At 40.8% G+C, this 17,406-nt stretch overlaps 1 long non-coding RNA gene across 1 annotated transcript in view; it reads right to left on the bottom strand.

Moving 5' to 3' along the window:
* Nucleotides 1–955: 955 nt before the first annotated feature.
* LOC123941685 overlaps nucleotides 956–17,406 on the bottom strand; it is a 39,094-nt gene continuing 22,643 nt past the window's right edge. The window contains exons 3-4 of the long non-coding RNA XR_006818332.1: nucleotides 12,725–12,835; nucleotides 956–1,102 (exon numbers count right to left, since the gene is read on the bottom strand). This is a non-coding gene — a long non-coding RNA (uncharacterized LOC123941685). The remainder of the gene's footprint in view (nucleotides 1,103–12,724; nucleotides 12,836–17,406) is intronic.

The raw sequence follows: 17,406 nt of genomic DNA, 5'->3' as shown, positions 1-17,406 counted from the left end.
GCAACTGGGAAAGAACTATCGAGTTCCTACTTTTTTTCATCACGATGAATAGATTTTTAATAGCTTCAAAATATATTTACAGTCTGGAAAAATACGAGAGCAGCTAACTAAAATGCTGAGAACCTCCTGGGTGGCTCAGTGGGTTAAAGCCTCCGCCTTCAGCTCAGGTCATGATCCCAGGGTCCTGGGATCGAGCCCCACTTTGGGCTCTCTGCTTAGTGGGGAGCCTGCTTCCCCTCCTTCTCTCTCTGCCTGCCTCTCTGCCTACTTGTAACCTCTGTCTGTCAAATAAATAAAAATATTAAAAAAAAATAAAAAATAAAATAAAATGCTGAGAACCTGAAACACTGCTTTTTCCCACAGAGACATTTAATTTCCCATCTCTCATGTACTATTTCTGAAATGCTGCACGCGCGCGCACACACACACACACACACACACACACACACACACACACACACACACGGGCACCAGTAGAGAGAAGGAGTAGAAGGGCCTCACGTGAGCTGCTGTGGGTCTACAGGAATTCTAACTTCATTGGTGGGACCTCAGGAGCTAATGACTCTGAGATCAGACCGCCATCCTGAGGGGCAGGGGGGTTTTCTCTACGTCCTCTTGTTTGTGACAGCTGACCCCAACAACAATCAGGCAGAGACTGTTGGACAGATCTACACACTGCCATTTTCACTAGGAGAGACCAACTCCCAACTCGTTTGCCATGTGTCACTTGTTTCCGTATAAGATATTTATTAAAATTTTCCACTCTAAAACACAATCTCTATATATGTTACTGGAGGCCTGACCTGGCTAACTGAGCCTCAGCACACTCTCAAAATTCCTGTTCTTTGACAAACAGCAGGGCATTTTTAGTAATCAGAATAATCAAACTCAAGGGGAAAAAAAGGAAACCCAGAGAACGATGGCCATGGCTTCAGTCCCATCTGCTCTTACCTGGTACTAAAATCAGTCATTCATGGTGGACAGATGACCTGGCTAGAACAAGACCTCGTGTCAAATTCCCAGGTTTTTCCAAATGTCTTCTGAGTTTGGAAGCACCATTAGCCAGAAGGGAAAAGCCAAAAGCTGAGCCAGTTTTGGTTGTCTGTTTGTAAACCAAAAATACAATTCCATATATGAGAGAAAATGGCAATTATATAATATTGAGAATCCATAAGAATATTTTGTTTCAGACACAATATTAATTGTAAAAGTATGGGATCCTATTAATACCCCATGTAGAGGCATAGGATGCTAGTCTTTCCAGAGACATCTACAGGCTCTAAAAATGAAATGAGGTTTGGAAGCAGTTAGAGAGAGGTATTCAAAACCAATTTGTAAGTGGAGTCTGAGACTTCAAAAAGTCAAAGTTTTCAAATTCAGATATGCCTCCATTATGGTTATGACAAGGCATTCTGGAAAAAGACAAAGTGGCAGACACGCACAGCACAGTCACTGAGTGAATAAATGAAATTGAAAAAGCGGGTGACCATCCGAAGGTGTCAGGCGAACAACGGTCTGAGAAAGCTGAGCCATGGGATGGGGAGAGAAAGGGTTTCTTTGTGTTAACAGCACCAGAACTCTACAGTCGCCCAACCTTGAAGCCTTAAAGTCATCTTTCACTCTCCCCCTGGTTTCTCTGAAATCAGTAAATTCTGCTCAGTCTTCCGTTTAATTTAGTCCACAAACTTTTTTTATTCCTTCTGAACAACAGCTGTGTACTGGAAAGAAGGAAGGAAGGAAAGAAAGAAAAGTAAGAAAGTCAGTTAGTTCTTCCCTGGATTCTTCCAGAAGCATCCTAAGCCGTCTCCCTTCCTCTGGCTTATCCCCTACCTCTGCCTCCCCTTGCATACCACTCCCAGTTCGATTTTTACAATCGTAATAATGATATGAGTGCTGGTAGAGAGTAACCATCAGGAGTGGAGGGCTTTCGATGTGCCAGGCCCTGTGCTAAGAATGTTACAAATGGTATTCATTTAATCCTCTCTGCAAATAAAAACAATAGTACCTATAAGGAAGTTGGGTTTGTTTGTTTTCGATTTTAAAGAAACCTAGGCTTCACTCGATTTTAAAGAAACCTAGGCTTCACGCGGTTAAGTAAATTGTCCAAGCTCACACAGCCACCAAGTGGCTGAACCAAGAGTAACAACACTCTGGTCTCTGTTTTCAAAGCCTGAGTTTTGATGACTCTCTAAAGAAGTTAATGTCATTCTTCTGTGTAAAATCCACCAGGACTACCCAGCGCGTTTGGAATAAAACATAAATTCTTTATCAGGACACATAAAGCCTCTCTGACCTCATGGCCCTTCCCTAACACACACACACACACACACACACACACAGACACACACACACACTGGGATGCAGTTACCCCAGGCAACTAAGGCTCCTGAAGCCCTCCCCGGTACCCTAACACACACACACACACACACACACACACACACACACACACTGGGATGCAGTTACCCCAGGCAACTAAGGCTCCTGAAGCCCTCCCCGGTACCCTAACACACACACACACACACACACACACACACACACACACACACTGGGATGCAGTTACCCCAGGCAACTAAGGCTCCTGAAGCCCTCCCCGGTACCCTAACACACACACACACACACACACACACACACACACACACACACACACACAGGGATGCAGTTACCCCAGGCAACTAAGGCTCCTGAAGCCCTCCCCGGTACCCTAACACACACACACACACACACACACACACACACTGGGATGCAGTTACCCCAGGCAACACACACACACACACACACACACACACACACACACTGGGATGCAGTTACCCCAGGCAACTAAGGCTCCTGAAGCCCTCCCCGGTACCCTAACACACACACACACACACACACACACACACACTGGGATGCAGTTACCCCAGGCAACTAAGGCTCCTGAAGCCCTCCCCGGTACCCTAACACACACACACACACACACACACACACACACACTGGGATGCAGTTACCCCAGGCAACTAAGGCTCCTGAAGCCCTCCCCGGTACCCTAACACACACACACACACACACACACACACACACACACACACTGGGATGCAGTTACCCCAGGCAACTAAGGCTCCTGAAGCCCTCCCCGGTACCCTAACACACACACACACACACACACACACACACACACACACACACACACACACTGGGATGCAGTTACCCCAGGCAACTAAGGCTCCTGAAGCCCTCCCCGGTACCCTAACACACACACACACACACACACACACACACACACACACACTGGGATGCAGTTACCCCAGGCAACTAAGGCTCCTGAAGCCCTCCCCGGTACCCTAACACACACACACACACACACACACACACACACACACACACACAGGGATGCAGTTACCCCAGGCAACTAAGGCTCCTGAAGCCCTCCCCGGTACCCTAACACACACACACACACACACACACACACACACTGGGATGCAGTTACCCCAGGCAACACACACACACACACACACACACACACACACACACTGGGATGCAGTTACCCCAGGCAACTAAGGCTCCTGAAGCCCTCCCCGGTACCCTAACACACACACACACACACACACACACACACACTGGGATGCAGTTACCCCAGGCAACTAAGGCTCCTGAAGCCCTCCCCGGTACCCTAACACACACACACACACACACACACACACACACACTGGGATGCAGTTACCCCAGGCAACTAAGGCTCCTGAAGCCCTCCCCGGTACCCTAACACACACACACACACACACACACACACACACACACACACACTGGGATGCAGTTACCCCAGGCAACTAAGGCTCCTGAAGCCCTCCCCGGTACCCTAACACACACACACACACACACACACACACACACACACTGGGATGCAGTTACCCCAGGCAACTAAGGCTCCTGAAGCCCTCCCCGGTACCCTACCCCACCCTGTGACCTCCTCCTGGTTTTTCCAGGCTGAGTTCAATTGATACTTTCTCTGAATTAGAGGCCCCTACTCTCTGTATCCTTAAAACCTGACACATACTTTTACTTGGTCACCTGCTCAATGTCACTTGGTTCTCTTTTGCTAAGAAATCAGATTTCCTTCTCTGAGTCTTTAGTGCCTTATACAACATCCAGTATATAAGCAGTAAATACTCTGTAAGTATTGAGGAAAGAGGGAGGGAAGGAAGAAAGGGAGGAAGAAAGGAGGGGGGGAGGGAGGAATGGGGAGGAAGGAAGGAAGAGGGGCTCCTGGGTGGCTCATCTGGTTAAATGACTCTAGATTTCAGCTCATGTCATGATCTCAGGGTTGTGAGATCAAACCCCACATCGGGCTCCTCACTGATCTGATCATGGAGCCTGCTTAACAGTCTCTCTCCTTCTCGGGCACATGCACCCAAACGTCTATAGCAGCAATGTCCACAATAGCCAAATTATGGAAAGAACCTAGATGTCCATCAACAGATGAATGGATAAAGAAGATGTGGTATATATACACAATGGAATGCAATGCAGCCATCAAAAAAGAAATCTTGCCATTTGCAACAATGTGGATGGAACTAGAGGGTATTATGCTAAGCGAAATAAGTCAATCAGAGAAAGACAATTATCATATAATCTCTCTGATATGAAGAATTTGAGAGGCAGGGCAGGAGCTCATGGAGGGTAGGAAGGGAAAAAATGAAACAAGATGGGATCAGGAGGGAGACAAACCATAAGAGACTCTTAACCTCACACAAGAAACTGAAGGTTGCTGGGGGGTAGGGGGATAGGGATAGGGTGGCTGGGTTATGGACACTGGGGAGGGTATGTGTTATGGTGAATGCTGTGAAATGTGTAAGCCTGATGATTCATAGACCTGTACCCCTGGAGCAAACAATACATTCTATGTTAATTTAAAAAGTGTCTCTCTCCTTCTCTCTCTGCACGCCACCACCACACCACCACCCCACTGTGCACATGCGCTTGCTCTCTCTCTCGCTCTCTCTCTCTGTCTCTCTTTCCCTCTCTGGAAAGAAAGAAAGAACACAGAAGGGAGAAAGGGAAGGAAGAAGGAAGGAAGGGAGGGAGGAAAGAAGGAAGATGAAGGAGAGGAGAGGAGAGGAAAGGAGAAAGAGAAAAAAAAAGAGGAAAATAAGGGAGGGAGAGAAAGGAAGGAACGGAGGGAGGGAGGAGTCTCATGGGTGAGAGAAACTATGCAAGTCACTCACATTTGAGAAGGAGAATTCTGTAGTGTGAGAAGTACAGGGAGCACAGTGAGGGCAACTTTTTGTCCTTTCCCTCTAACCCTCTTTCCTCTCTTACTGTTCCCTGAATGTCAGATTCCTTTGCCAGCCTCCTAGACCAGTTTTCCTGCCTCCAGCCAATCTCCCTCCCATCTTTGGATGGAGCAGACTGCCACCACATTCATCCTCTTAAATCACTCTCCTGCACCATAACTTTCATCAGATCCCCACTGCCTGAAAGATATGGCGTGGACCTGGAGGCTAGAGAGTTTGTACTTAACCTGATCTTTGTCAGATGGGCCCTTTCCACACCCTCCTTCCATGCTGGCCTTTCTGCTGCCCTCCCACTCGGCCAGATTGCTTTGCTATGTCTTCTAACACGCTCGGTCCATTCCTACCTCTGATGCCGCCTCCTGTGTTCCTGTGTCATTCCTCTGCTTACTACGCCTTTCCCTCCCAACAGACTCCCGCCTGCAATTTGTTATCTGAACAAAAATCCCACACATTCTCTAGGCTTTCTTTGTCAAAATAATTTTTCCTTCCATTGAGTTTTTCTAGCTTATGCAACCCCCACACGCGGCACATACATCATGTGAAATGAATTTAACCACGCTCCTGTATCCTATTTGCTGAATACTGCAACCGAAAATCCCACAGCTACTCAGTTTTATACCCAGACAAATTAATGATCTCCAACTCCTGCTAAGCCCTTAGCGAGGCTCAACATTCTTTATATGCTGGTCTGGTCAGCTGCTGTTCCCTTTCATTTCCTCGTAACACTGTTGCAAATTTGTCCACCATTCTTTGCAGCATCTCTGTGGATATTCTCTTTCTCCAGTGATGACCTTGCTGCCGACATTCACAGACATTCCCAGTCTATTCAACATTAACAAATTCAATTTCCTTTTCTTGCATCAAAAAATACATCTAAATCTGTAAATACTCGTGCATTCTTTCCTTTTGGGACAGAAACTTCTACTTCTCTACCCTATATCCAGTTTCTTTTTCCTTACTAACAGAACCTTACTTGTATGGAAACAAAATCTAGAGATAAGTTTCTCAACTCTCCTTACAGCTAGAAGTGGCCAGTAAATAAGTAAGCAGAAATCCTTAGGTAGGGTTTCAGGATAGTGGCCCAAAAAAACTGGACTTAGCTGGGAGCTCAATTCTTTTTTTCCTTTCTTCTTTTCTCTTTCTGCTTCCCTGGAACTCAGGTGAGACAGCTGGACCTCCAGCAGACATCTTGGACCATAAGGTGACCTTAAAAATGTAAAGAGTAAAAGAAAAAAGGAACTTGTGTCTTAGAAGTACCTACCTTCAGACTTGTTTGCAATATGGGAGACAAATTATCTGCTATCTATGTAAGGTGTAATTATTTTGACTTTTTATTATAGGTACCTAAGATTAATTCTGTTATGTTTTCAGTGAAAGAAAAGGAGGTTAAAGTTCATGTCTTGTGCTCTTGATATTAGTCCTTTGTAGGATTGATCAATTCCATCTCCTCTTGCCTTTCTTGGTAGGTACCTTCCCCAAAATCTGTAACTTTGAGAAGTCTCTCAAGCATTAAAAAGAAAAGAATAAAAGAAAAAAAGAAAGAAAGGGAAAAAAGGAGAAAAATAGAAAACAACTGTTAAATCCTTTATCCCACTGTAGGTACCACCTCTCTTTTTTTTTCTTCGGCCACATTTCTCAGAGCAATAGTGCATGTTTCCTCTTTCCCACCTTTCTCTTCCTTCCCCGCTCATAGACTGCAGACTGGCTTCATCTCATGCTGTATCAGTGAACTTGGTCCACTTGATATCACCAATATCTTGCCATTTGTCAAATCAAATCACTCCTTTTCCATCTTCATTCCATTTGACCAGTCTTCACTGGCAAAGATTGTTTTTAAGCCTCTTACAATGTTGTCTTCTTGATTTTCTCCTTTATTCGACAGTTCTACTCAGTAATTTTCAGATTGGTCTTCCTCCACCTATCCCTGGAGTGAATGTTACCTGGGTACCTGGGCTAGAACACTTCACTGGGTATACGCACTACTGGGTGGCCCCGCCCTCTGCATCTATGGCTTCAGTTACTGAAAACTTTCAAACCTTCATCTCTATCCCAGTCTTATCTATTATCAAACTAGATGGTCATGGTCTATATAGAATGTCCCAAAGGCACCTTAATTTCAAATTCAACAGATCCAAAATAACATTCAGTATGATTCTCTTAAAACCTTTCATTTTTATGTATTCTCTGCCTGAGTTAAAATCATGTCAAATTAGTACCTTAAGAAGCACCCTAGATTCCTCTTCTTTTCTTCCCCCGGCCCCAGCTGATCAATGAACAAATGCTGGAAATTCAAATTGTTTAACATCTGCTTTCCTTATTGACTTCCTCTCCAGCCCACTGACACTGCCTTAACTCAAGACATCTTTGGTTCTTTCCGACTCTCTAATAATCTTCCTCTTTCCAATCCCATGTTCCCCACCCATCCTCCACTCTGTAAGCAAAGTGATTGTACCAGAGGAGAAACCTGCTAATACTGCACCCTTTTAAAAACGCTTTGATGAAAAGAATAAAGTAGGAGTAATCAGTCTACCTGATAGTCAACATATTACATAGCTACAGTAATCAAGACTGTGTGGAATCATTAGAAGAACAAACACATAGATCCGTGAAACAGAATAGAGAACCCAGAAAGAGACCCATGTAAATATGCACAACGGATTTTTGTCAAAGTGGAAAAGTAATTCAATTGAGGAAAAGATAACTTTTTTTTTAAATGGTACTAAACGAATTGGACAGGCTCAGACCGAAAAAAAAAAAAAATACTTCGCCCTAAGCTTACATCTTACACAAAAATTAACTCAAAAGATATGAACTTGAATGTAAAATGTACAATTATAAAACTTTCAGAAAAAAATATAAAAGAAAATCTTCAGCATCTAGGCCTACCCAAAAAGTTCGTAGACTTAACACCCAAAGTACTAACCATAAAAGGAAAATTCATAAACAGGACTTATCGTAAAGTAAAATTTTTATTCTCAAAGGACCCTATTAAGAGAAGGAAAATATAAGCTACAAAGTAAGAGAAGATACCTAAAGTATTTGCAGATCACAACTCTGACAGAGGACAAATATCCAGAATATACAAAGAACACCTCAAATTTAACAGTAATAAAACAAACAATCCAATTTGAAAATGGGTACAAGATATGAATAGACATTTAATGAGAAAATATACAGATAGAAAATAAGCACATAAAAAGATGTTCAAAAATATCATTAGCCATCAGAAAAAGCAAATTAAAACCATAATGAGATGTCACTATACAATTATCAGAATGGCTCAAATAAAAAATGAGACAACACCCAGTGAGGATGGTACGGATGTAGAGAAGCTAGATCACTCATACACTGCTGCTGGAGATGAAAAATGGTCCAGTCACTCTGGATAACATTTGGGCAGTTTCTCATTAAACTAAACATGTAACTACTGTATAAAGCAACTATTATACTGGTAGACATTTATCCCTGAGAAATGAAAACTCATGTTCATACAAAAACTTGTATACAAATGTTTTAGCAGCTTGATTCATAACAGCTGCAAACTGGAGACAGCCCAGCTGTCCTTCAGTGGGCGAATGACCAAACAGAGCTCGGCACATACTGTGGAATCTGTACAAACCGTGGAATACGATTCAGCAACTACCGATATCCACAGCAACCTGCATCCTAAGAAATTATGTTAAGGAAAAAAAAGCTGATCCCAAAAATGTTGTTTATTGTATGATGCCATTTATGTAACAACATAAGACATCTTGAAAGACAGAACCATAAAAATGGAGATTCCATTAGTGGTTGCCAGAGTTGAAGGAGCGGGTGGAGATGAGAAGGAAGTGAGACTACAAAGGTTAACAGGAGGATTCTCATGGTGATGGGAATGTTCTGTGTCTTGGTTGTATCTATGCCAATATCGGAGTTGTGATACAGTCCTGTGGTTTTATAAGATGTCATCATTGAGGGAAGCGAGGTAAAGGGTCCGCAAGATCTCTATTATTTCTATCAAATACAAATCTACAATTATGTCAAAATCAAAAGCTTAAATTTAAAAAAGTACTCTTCAATGGCTACTCATTGCCTTTAGGATAAAGGCTTTATTTTAGAAGGAAAGGCTCTACATCGCCTCACTCCTGCCTAACTCATTCCACTCCACTCTGTATCACTCAGAGTTCTTAGGCAAACTAAGAAACCAGCTCTGGCTAACTCATGCTGAAAAAGAACATACTGAAATAATTCACGTGGTTTTCAGAGTCGACAGTCAAGTTGAAGAGCAAGGCTTGTGAAAGTCAGCAGAAATAAAAATGTGTGGTCATGTCCGGAGTCTTCCCACAAGGACAGGTCAGTGAGGGACTGCTACCCTCAAGGACTTTGGCCACTCCCACTGGCTCCTCCATGGGCCCTAGCACAACTCCACCACCACTGGATACCAGAAGACACTGTCCCCTCCAAAGCATCTCACCCCAACTCCAGCTTTCAGGGTTCAGAGAGAGCTCTCAGAATGGAAGATGGGACTTTGCCTCTCCAACTCTTACAGTGGAAGATTCCCCACACATAGCAAAAAGACATCTTAGAAAGAAATATAAAATAAAAATAAAAATCGTAACCCCATCTAGTTTTCTTCTAAACTCTTGCAGTGGGCTCATTTAAGTCTAAAGTCCCCAAAGGTGCCTTGCTTCTTCATACATGTTCACTATTTTTTTTAAGATTTTATATATTTCTTCATTGAGAGACAGAGACAGAGAGAGAGGCAGAGGCAGAGGGAGAAGCAGAACAGGGAGCCCAATGTGGAACTCTATCCCAGGACTCTGGGATCATGACCTGAGCCAAAGGCAGACATTTAACTGACTGAGCCACCTGGGCACCTCATACATGTTAACTTTTATCCAATCCTCCCCTTTTTCCTAGTGTGGTTTCCCCGATTCATCTCCCTTTTGTACCCAAGTGTCCTCCAATTTATTCCCCAGATAAATATGGGTACTTATATAAGAGCAGGAGAAAGTATCTCTCTCCTTAATTCACTCCTGACCACTTTATTAAACAGAATTGACTACTCCCTCATTCATGTCCCCCACCAGATCCTATAACCATCTCTACCATTTAACACATAACCGTCTCACCCAATCAATTCTAACCATTTCACACACTGTAAGCCTTTGTTGGCTTCCTATACCAGCGTAATGCCTAACACCTAATAGGTACTCAATAATGCATTCTGAGAGTGAACATCATTCATCTAAAACACAGATTGTAATATCTTAAGTCATTTAATATCTGTTTATGTGTAATTGCATTGTTTTCCCCAAGCACACTGCTCTGTCCTTGAAGTTAGGTGTGTGTATCTCTCATTTCTTTGCATCTCAAAGAGAATCTAGAATGCCGTCCTATGCACAGGAGACCCCCCTGCTTGCACTCTTGCTATGACACAATCTACTCTCCAAATGGCAGCCCAAATTGTCTTTTTAAGTTCTTCTTTTCTTTTCTTTTTTCTTTTCTTTTCTACTTTTTTAGAAGAAAGAGAGAGAATGGTGGGAGGGCAGAGGGAGAGAAAGAATCCCAAGCAGGCTCCACGCTCAGCACAGAGCCCAACACAGGGCTTGATCTTATGGCCCTAAGATCATGACCTGAGCCGAAATCAAGATTTGGACACTTAATCGACTGAGCCACCCAGATGTCCCTGAAAATATAATCTTTAAAAGTACTGGGGCATCTGGGTGGCTCAGTCAGTTAAGCGTCTGCCTTCAACTCAGGTAGTGATCTCAGGGTTCTGGGATGGAGACTATGCTGGGCTTCCTGCTCAGTGGGCAGCCTCCTTCTCCCTCTCCCTTTGGCCCTCCCCCTCCTTGTGCTTGCTCCCTCTCTCTGTCTCTCAAATAAATAAATAAAAATATTTTAAAAATAAAAATAATAAATAAAAGTATAACTGAGGGGTGCCTGGCTGGCCAAGTCAGGAAGAGCATACAACACTTGGTCTCATGGCCATGAGTTTGAGCCCTACATTGGGTGCAGAGATTACTGAAATAAATTAAAAAATAAACTTAAAAAAAATAAAAATATAAGTCCAATTTGTGTTTCTCAACAGCTTACCATCAGTGGAAGTAAATTCCAACCTCCATATCTTTAGGTACTGGCCTATCTCCAACCCCTCCAGCTCCCCAATCTCATCTCCCCTTTTGCCTTCTTTGGCTCTCTGTGGTCCAGCTACAGAGGCCATATTTCTGTTCACTGAGGCAAGAGCCACGGTCTTCTTCTGACCAGTGACTTTTTACTCACCATTCTCCCAGCCAGTAATGCTCTTCTAGGAGACTTCGTGGAGATATATCCTTTAGTTCTCAGCCTAGTTCCAAAGAGCTTTCCCTAATCTCCAAACCTGGCTTCTTTCTTCGAGCATGCTATTGGTTGAATTGTATCCTTCAAAAAGATAGGTTGAAGTCCTACCTCCCAATACACCAAAATAAGATCTTATTTGGAAATAGATCTTCCTGGCAAAATTCAGCTTCTTCCTTTGGCTCAAATACAGCCTGGTACTCTGGGATCTTTGATGTGTTTCATCTTAGCCTTCATCAGTCTCTCATTTAGCCAGCTGGGACCAGACACTAGACCAACCCAGGGCAAAATGACAAGAATCTATTAGAACGAACTTAAGAATATGAAATACATTATGGAGAGCTCAAGTTATATATGAAGAAAATGATGAGGAGGAGGAGGAAGGGATAGCATGAATATCTGAAGCACTGATAACAACTTAATTCTAAATTTATCCTAGTTTTCTCAGCCAAGAGTACAGTGTTCATTTCAGACTAGATAGAGGATTGGACATATTTGCCCGAGAAATGAAATTTAAGAGAAAGTTGTGATTATTAGACACCAAAATGGACTGGAAAATGATGTCAAATTAAGCTCAATTTTTTTCTTCACGTAGAACTGCTATTACAAAGGGAAAATTTTTCACTCGCAGCAGCACTTAGGAGATATCAAAGCAAATGCTGAGGTTTTATTTTACCGCAACTGGTTGTTACCAGCTAAAACCATTGCAGGACATGAACTGTGAGGAGCCTGGCTTGCCAGATCCTTACTGTCCATAACTGAAGCATTTTTCCTGATCAGTGACAATGGGCTATGGGAAACAACAGCCAACACTGAGCACTGGCCTCATTCTGTCCCTATCTAGTGGGTGTGTTTTCAATATTAAAGAGCATAACCAGAAAGCCCCATTTCTCACAGTTCAGAAACCATGACTTTTCCCTTCAGTGAACTACTCAGTGAATTTCCTTACTGGTAGGAGTTCCCTTGCTTGCAAGAAAATTAATTCAGCTTTGGAAAAGAAAAAGAAAAAAACTCTTTAAATCTCTTCATTCTTTGGCACTATAAAAGACATGAAATGGGCGTAGTGTATCTAGATTTCAGCAAGATACCGGAAAAGTATTCTAAAGAGATCTGCAAAGGGAATTAGATAAAGAACTTACTTTCGAAAAGGATGAAGTATTCTCGTATATACAATCTCCTAGAAGCAGCTGATACGCCTTTTCTAAAATGGAAGCAGGTATCCATGGTCCACACAGGTGGTTTGTCCTCACCTGTTAAACAGATACTTCATTAATCAAGGTTCTCATCTACCCAGCAGCAAAATTACTACAGTATGGGCACAGCTCGAAGATACTGCATGTTCAGTTCCAGACCGCCACAATAACGCAAATACTGCAATAAAGCAAGTCAAATTTTTTTTTGACTTCCCAGTACATAAAAAAGTTATGTTTATACTATACTGTATTCTCTTAAGTTTGTAAGAGCATTATCTCTTAAAAAAAAAAAAAAAGACAAAACCTTAATTTAAAAACACTTTATTGCTAAAAAAATGCTATCAATCATCTGAGCTTTCAGTGAGTCATGATCTCTGGTCATGGAAGACCATAACAAATATAACGATAGTGAAAAAGTCTGAAATATTGAGAGGATTACCAAAATGTGATACAGGGACACAAAATGAACAAATGCGGTTGGAAAAATGGTGCCAACAGATTTGTTTGATGCAGGGGTGTCCCAAAACTTCAATTAATAAAAAAAAAGTTATATCTGCAAAGCACAGTCAAGCGAAGCACAATAAAACAAGGTATGCTTGTATTTGCAAAATTCTAGTAGTGTTAATATGGGAAGATTATTGTCATATGTCCAGTCAGCATTTTCCAATTAAAAGAGATAGGCAATAGTTTTATTTCTATTACGGAGGGTTGTAAAATTTTTAGTCATTACCAGTAACAGCAAATGTACTGGTCTGACTTATACATAGATGATTTTATATAGAAACAAAAAAATTCTTATAATAAACTCCTCAGAATTTGAATTTTCCAATATTCATGCCAAGTAATTGGGCAGAATTTCAAGAATCCCCTGTTCACCTAGGCTTTTTTTTTTTTTTTTTGTCTCTTGATAAATAAATAGTATACCTGGCATTCTTTTTTTTTTTTTAATTGGACTATCTCTAAGTAACCGTATTCACATTTCTACTGTTCACATTAATGGTTACTATTTAATTGTTCTCATGTTTTTAAGTGTTTCTTTCCATTTGTTTCTTAATTTAAAAAAAACTACTAACCTTATAAATTCCTACTATTTAAAGTCAAGGTTAAAGAAATATTTTCGTTAACTTCAGACGAAAGCCTCCAATAATTTTTCAAAATAATGAAATTATTGATATATATATTTATGTATATATATAAAATGAAATAATGACTTATTAGGAAGTTATATATTTTTTCAAGTGCTTAGCACTTTAACAACTAAGCTCATAATAATTATTTTTTAGTAATGTTTATACTGAAAATCTCCTGTTAAATCATTTATATGTATAGTTGTATATGGCATGGCAATTTACAGACGTGTGATTAGTGTAATTGGTGTCTCGGGTCTTGAGATATAATGTTGGACGTTTAGGCAAGTCTCAGGGGCTTAATGTTACTTGAAGAACCATCAAAGTAAATGTATCTAATATACAATAAAAGCCTATTAGAAGGTGGTTTTCTTTTCCTCAGTGGAAGTCAAACCATGAGTCACATCTTGTCTCCTGTATACAGAATGATATATGTGTATTTTGTTCACTTTAACATCAAAAGCCTATAATCTGTGTGGTATACTCATCTTTAGAAAGGAGCATTCATTACAGCTTGGTTAACTGTACATATTTTTACATCTCCTCAGTTAATGGGAATTTCAGAATATTGACCTAAAACACTATATTTGAGGTGAGTTACAATTCCATTCTACAGGCCTAGACCCAAAGGATTAGAATGTGAGACAAACTTTCCTTTTATCATTCTCTACTTGGGCCTCCTGCAAAGGATCTGTCTCCAGCCACTGGAGGCCATGTGCTGAATCTCTATTAATCAGTTCATGTCAGATGCAATCAGAATTTTTTCCAATTACAAAAACACTCATCCACTAATTTATCAAAAGCAACTGTGTGTAACATTCATGCTTTAGAAGATTAAACCACATGTTATTAATGGGCAATTGAAGGAAGTACACTTCAGTAACTTATAAAACTGTGGCCTGTTAACAGTTATTTATTTCAGTAGTCCTTTGAGCTTATCTCTTTTGCTTCATTAAGTCAACAAGTATTTACTGAGCTCCTACCATGTGTCAGGCACTGGGCTAGTGCTTGGGGATATGAAATTAAATAAAGAAAGCATAGCCTCTCCTGGTAAGGACATTATTGCAAACAAAAACTGTGGCCACATAAATACTGTCAACATAGAGGGAGATACAGATCTAAGTAAGATATAAATTGTTTGGAAAGAATGTTTCCACCTTTGACTTCCACTATAGTTTTTTTCTTCTATAATTTATTCAACATATAATCATTGAACATTGCCTACAAGGCATCAGGCATGATGGTTGCTCTTCAGAATGTTGACATGAAAACAGACACAGCCTGTATCCTCTATGGAATTTATAAACTAATAGAGGAGACAGTATTAGACAAATACTTACAGAAATAATCAATAAGTGATGGTTATTTGCTAAGAGCTATGAAGTAGAAATACAAGTTCTATAAGAGGAAGAGGGCTATCGAGCTCTATTTTAGACAAGAGTCTTTAGATCCTTACTTGTTTCATCTTTGTATCATCCCCAGGGCTTGGAAAAGGACTCTGATAAAACTGACACTTAAATGAATATTTGTTGAGCAACTGAGCCCTGAATTTGAGAACTAGGTCAGAAAATATCATTCTTGAAAAGTGAAAATATTAATCAAAATGACTAGCTGTGGTGTTTATTATTGCTCTTCAAGGATATTTCTAGTTCTCCTCCCCCAAGAGTATAGTAGAATTGTACTTTCCTATCCTTTTGAGGATAAGCATGGCCATATGACTGGCTTTAACCAAGGAAATGTTATTAGAATTGATGTGTATCCCTTCCACGGAAAAGCCTTTAAGAGAAAGTGCGTAATTAAACGCATTTCCCTCCCTTGCCATGACAACAATGCTTCAGATCAGGGATGATCTATTAGCCTACTTCTCTGGATGCACAAAACATGGATCAGAGCCTCACCACCCAGGCAGACCCATATAAGCTAACTGAGAAATAACCTTGGTTGTTTCAGGCCTCAGAGATTTTAAGGATTGTTAAGGATCGTAGCATTAAACTTAACCCTAAGTGACTGATAACCTGGATAAAGTGAGACATCTATGGAAAGTGTAACGGGCGGGAAGGTGGGTAGGGAGGCAACACATTTACAAGAACGTAAAACAAACTGCTGATAAGATTAGAGAGCTTCCCAAACCTCAGCAAAAGGTTTAGGGTGCTCCTTGAAAAAGGAAGTATTCCTTTTGAATGGATGCTAGAAAATGTAATACATTTGTCATGAGAAAGTTTATTATGCAATATGGGATTTGTGTGTATGTGACTGATAAGAATTGAAAGAGAGGAGGGGAGGGACACCTGGGTGGCTCAGTGGGTTAAAGCCTCTGCCTTCAGCTCAGGTCATGATCCCAGGGTCCTGGGATCGAGCCCCACATCAGGCGCTCTGCTCAGTAGGGAGCGTGCTTCCCTTTCTCTTTATGCCTGCCTCTCTGCCTACTTGTGATCTTTGCCAAATAAATGAATAAAATCTTTAAAAATTTTTTAAAAAAAGAAAGAGACGAAGGGACAAAAAGAATGTGTCCCTTAACTGTACTCTGATTTTAACTACCACTTATTACAGAATTTTGGTAAGCACGAAAAAGTCTCCTACTCTAGAACATATTAGATGAAGTTTTCTTCTGCTTGGTAACACTCAGTTTCCTTGTCCAGATTCTGTATTCACTGAGCAACTTTCTCTGTTTTGGATTCCTGAATATGTCTTATTAGTCCTGCCAAATACACCTGGTCCTAGGAATTAATAATTGGACATATATTTGATAAATCATTCTCCTATGAATATAACTAGTGTAGTTTTATAAACTTAACTACTTGGGGATAACTTAATTTTTAAAGTTTCTAATATGCAATATTGAGAACCAGGCCCTAGGTCAGTGCTGATCCTACTAAAGTACCGATGTCCCAAAACACTCAGTCTGAAATGGCTGCCAGCCTTATGCGACACATTTGGTGTCCGACCACAACACTGACATCTTAACTAAAACGGCAGCCATGACTAGAAAGAGTTATACAGGTTGAAGTTATGAGAAATAGGAAGCATTTGCAATAATAGTCTTGAGCTTAAAGGTAGACATGATGCAGAAGTTAAACTAGTAAATGTTAAATTGTTGAAGAGACTGCTGAACTCTTAAAATCAATCTTTCCAAACTAGACTTTTAACATTTAATGGATTTATTTTTTGACATTTGTAAAATATTACCATTATGAATATTTTAAGAATTACTACAATGTTATATATTTTATAAAAAAGGCATTATTTATTTGTCTATAGGATTCATAAGCTTAACCAAATACTTAAGTATAATTATTTTCAAAGTCCCATTTTCCAGTTAAATATTTTTTTTTGGTTTTGGTTTTGTTTTTTGGTTTTTGTTTTTAAGATTTTATTTATTTATTTGACAGATTACAAGTAGGCAGAGAGGCAGGCAGAGAGAGAGGGGGAAGCAGGCTCCCTGCGGAGCAGAGAGCCCAATGCGGTGCTCGATCCCAGGACCCTGAGATCATGACCCGAGCA

The sequence above is a fragment of the Meles meles genome, chromosome 5 (assembly GCF_922984935.1).
Source record: "Meles meles chromosome 5, mMelMel3.1 paternal haplotype, whole genome shotgun sequence".
Taxonomy (NCBI): Eukaryota; Metazoa; Chordata; class Mammalia; order Carnivora; family Mustelidae; genus Meles; species Meles meles.
The sequence above is the reverse complement of the archived record's forward strand: the minus strand, read 5'-3'. Positions and strand labels throughout refer to the sequence as shown.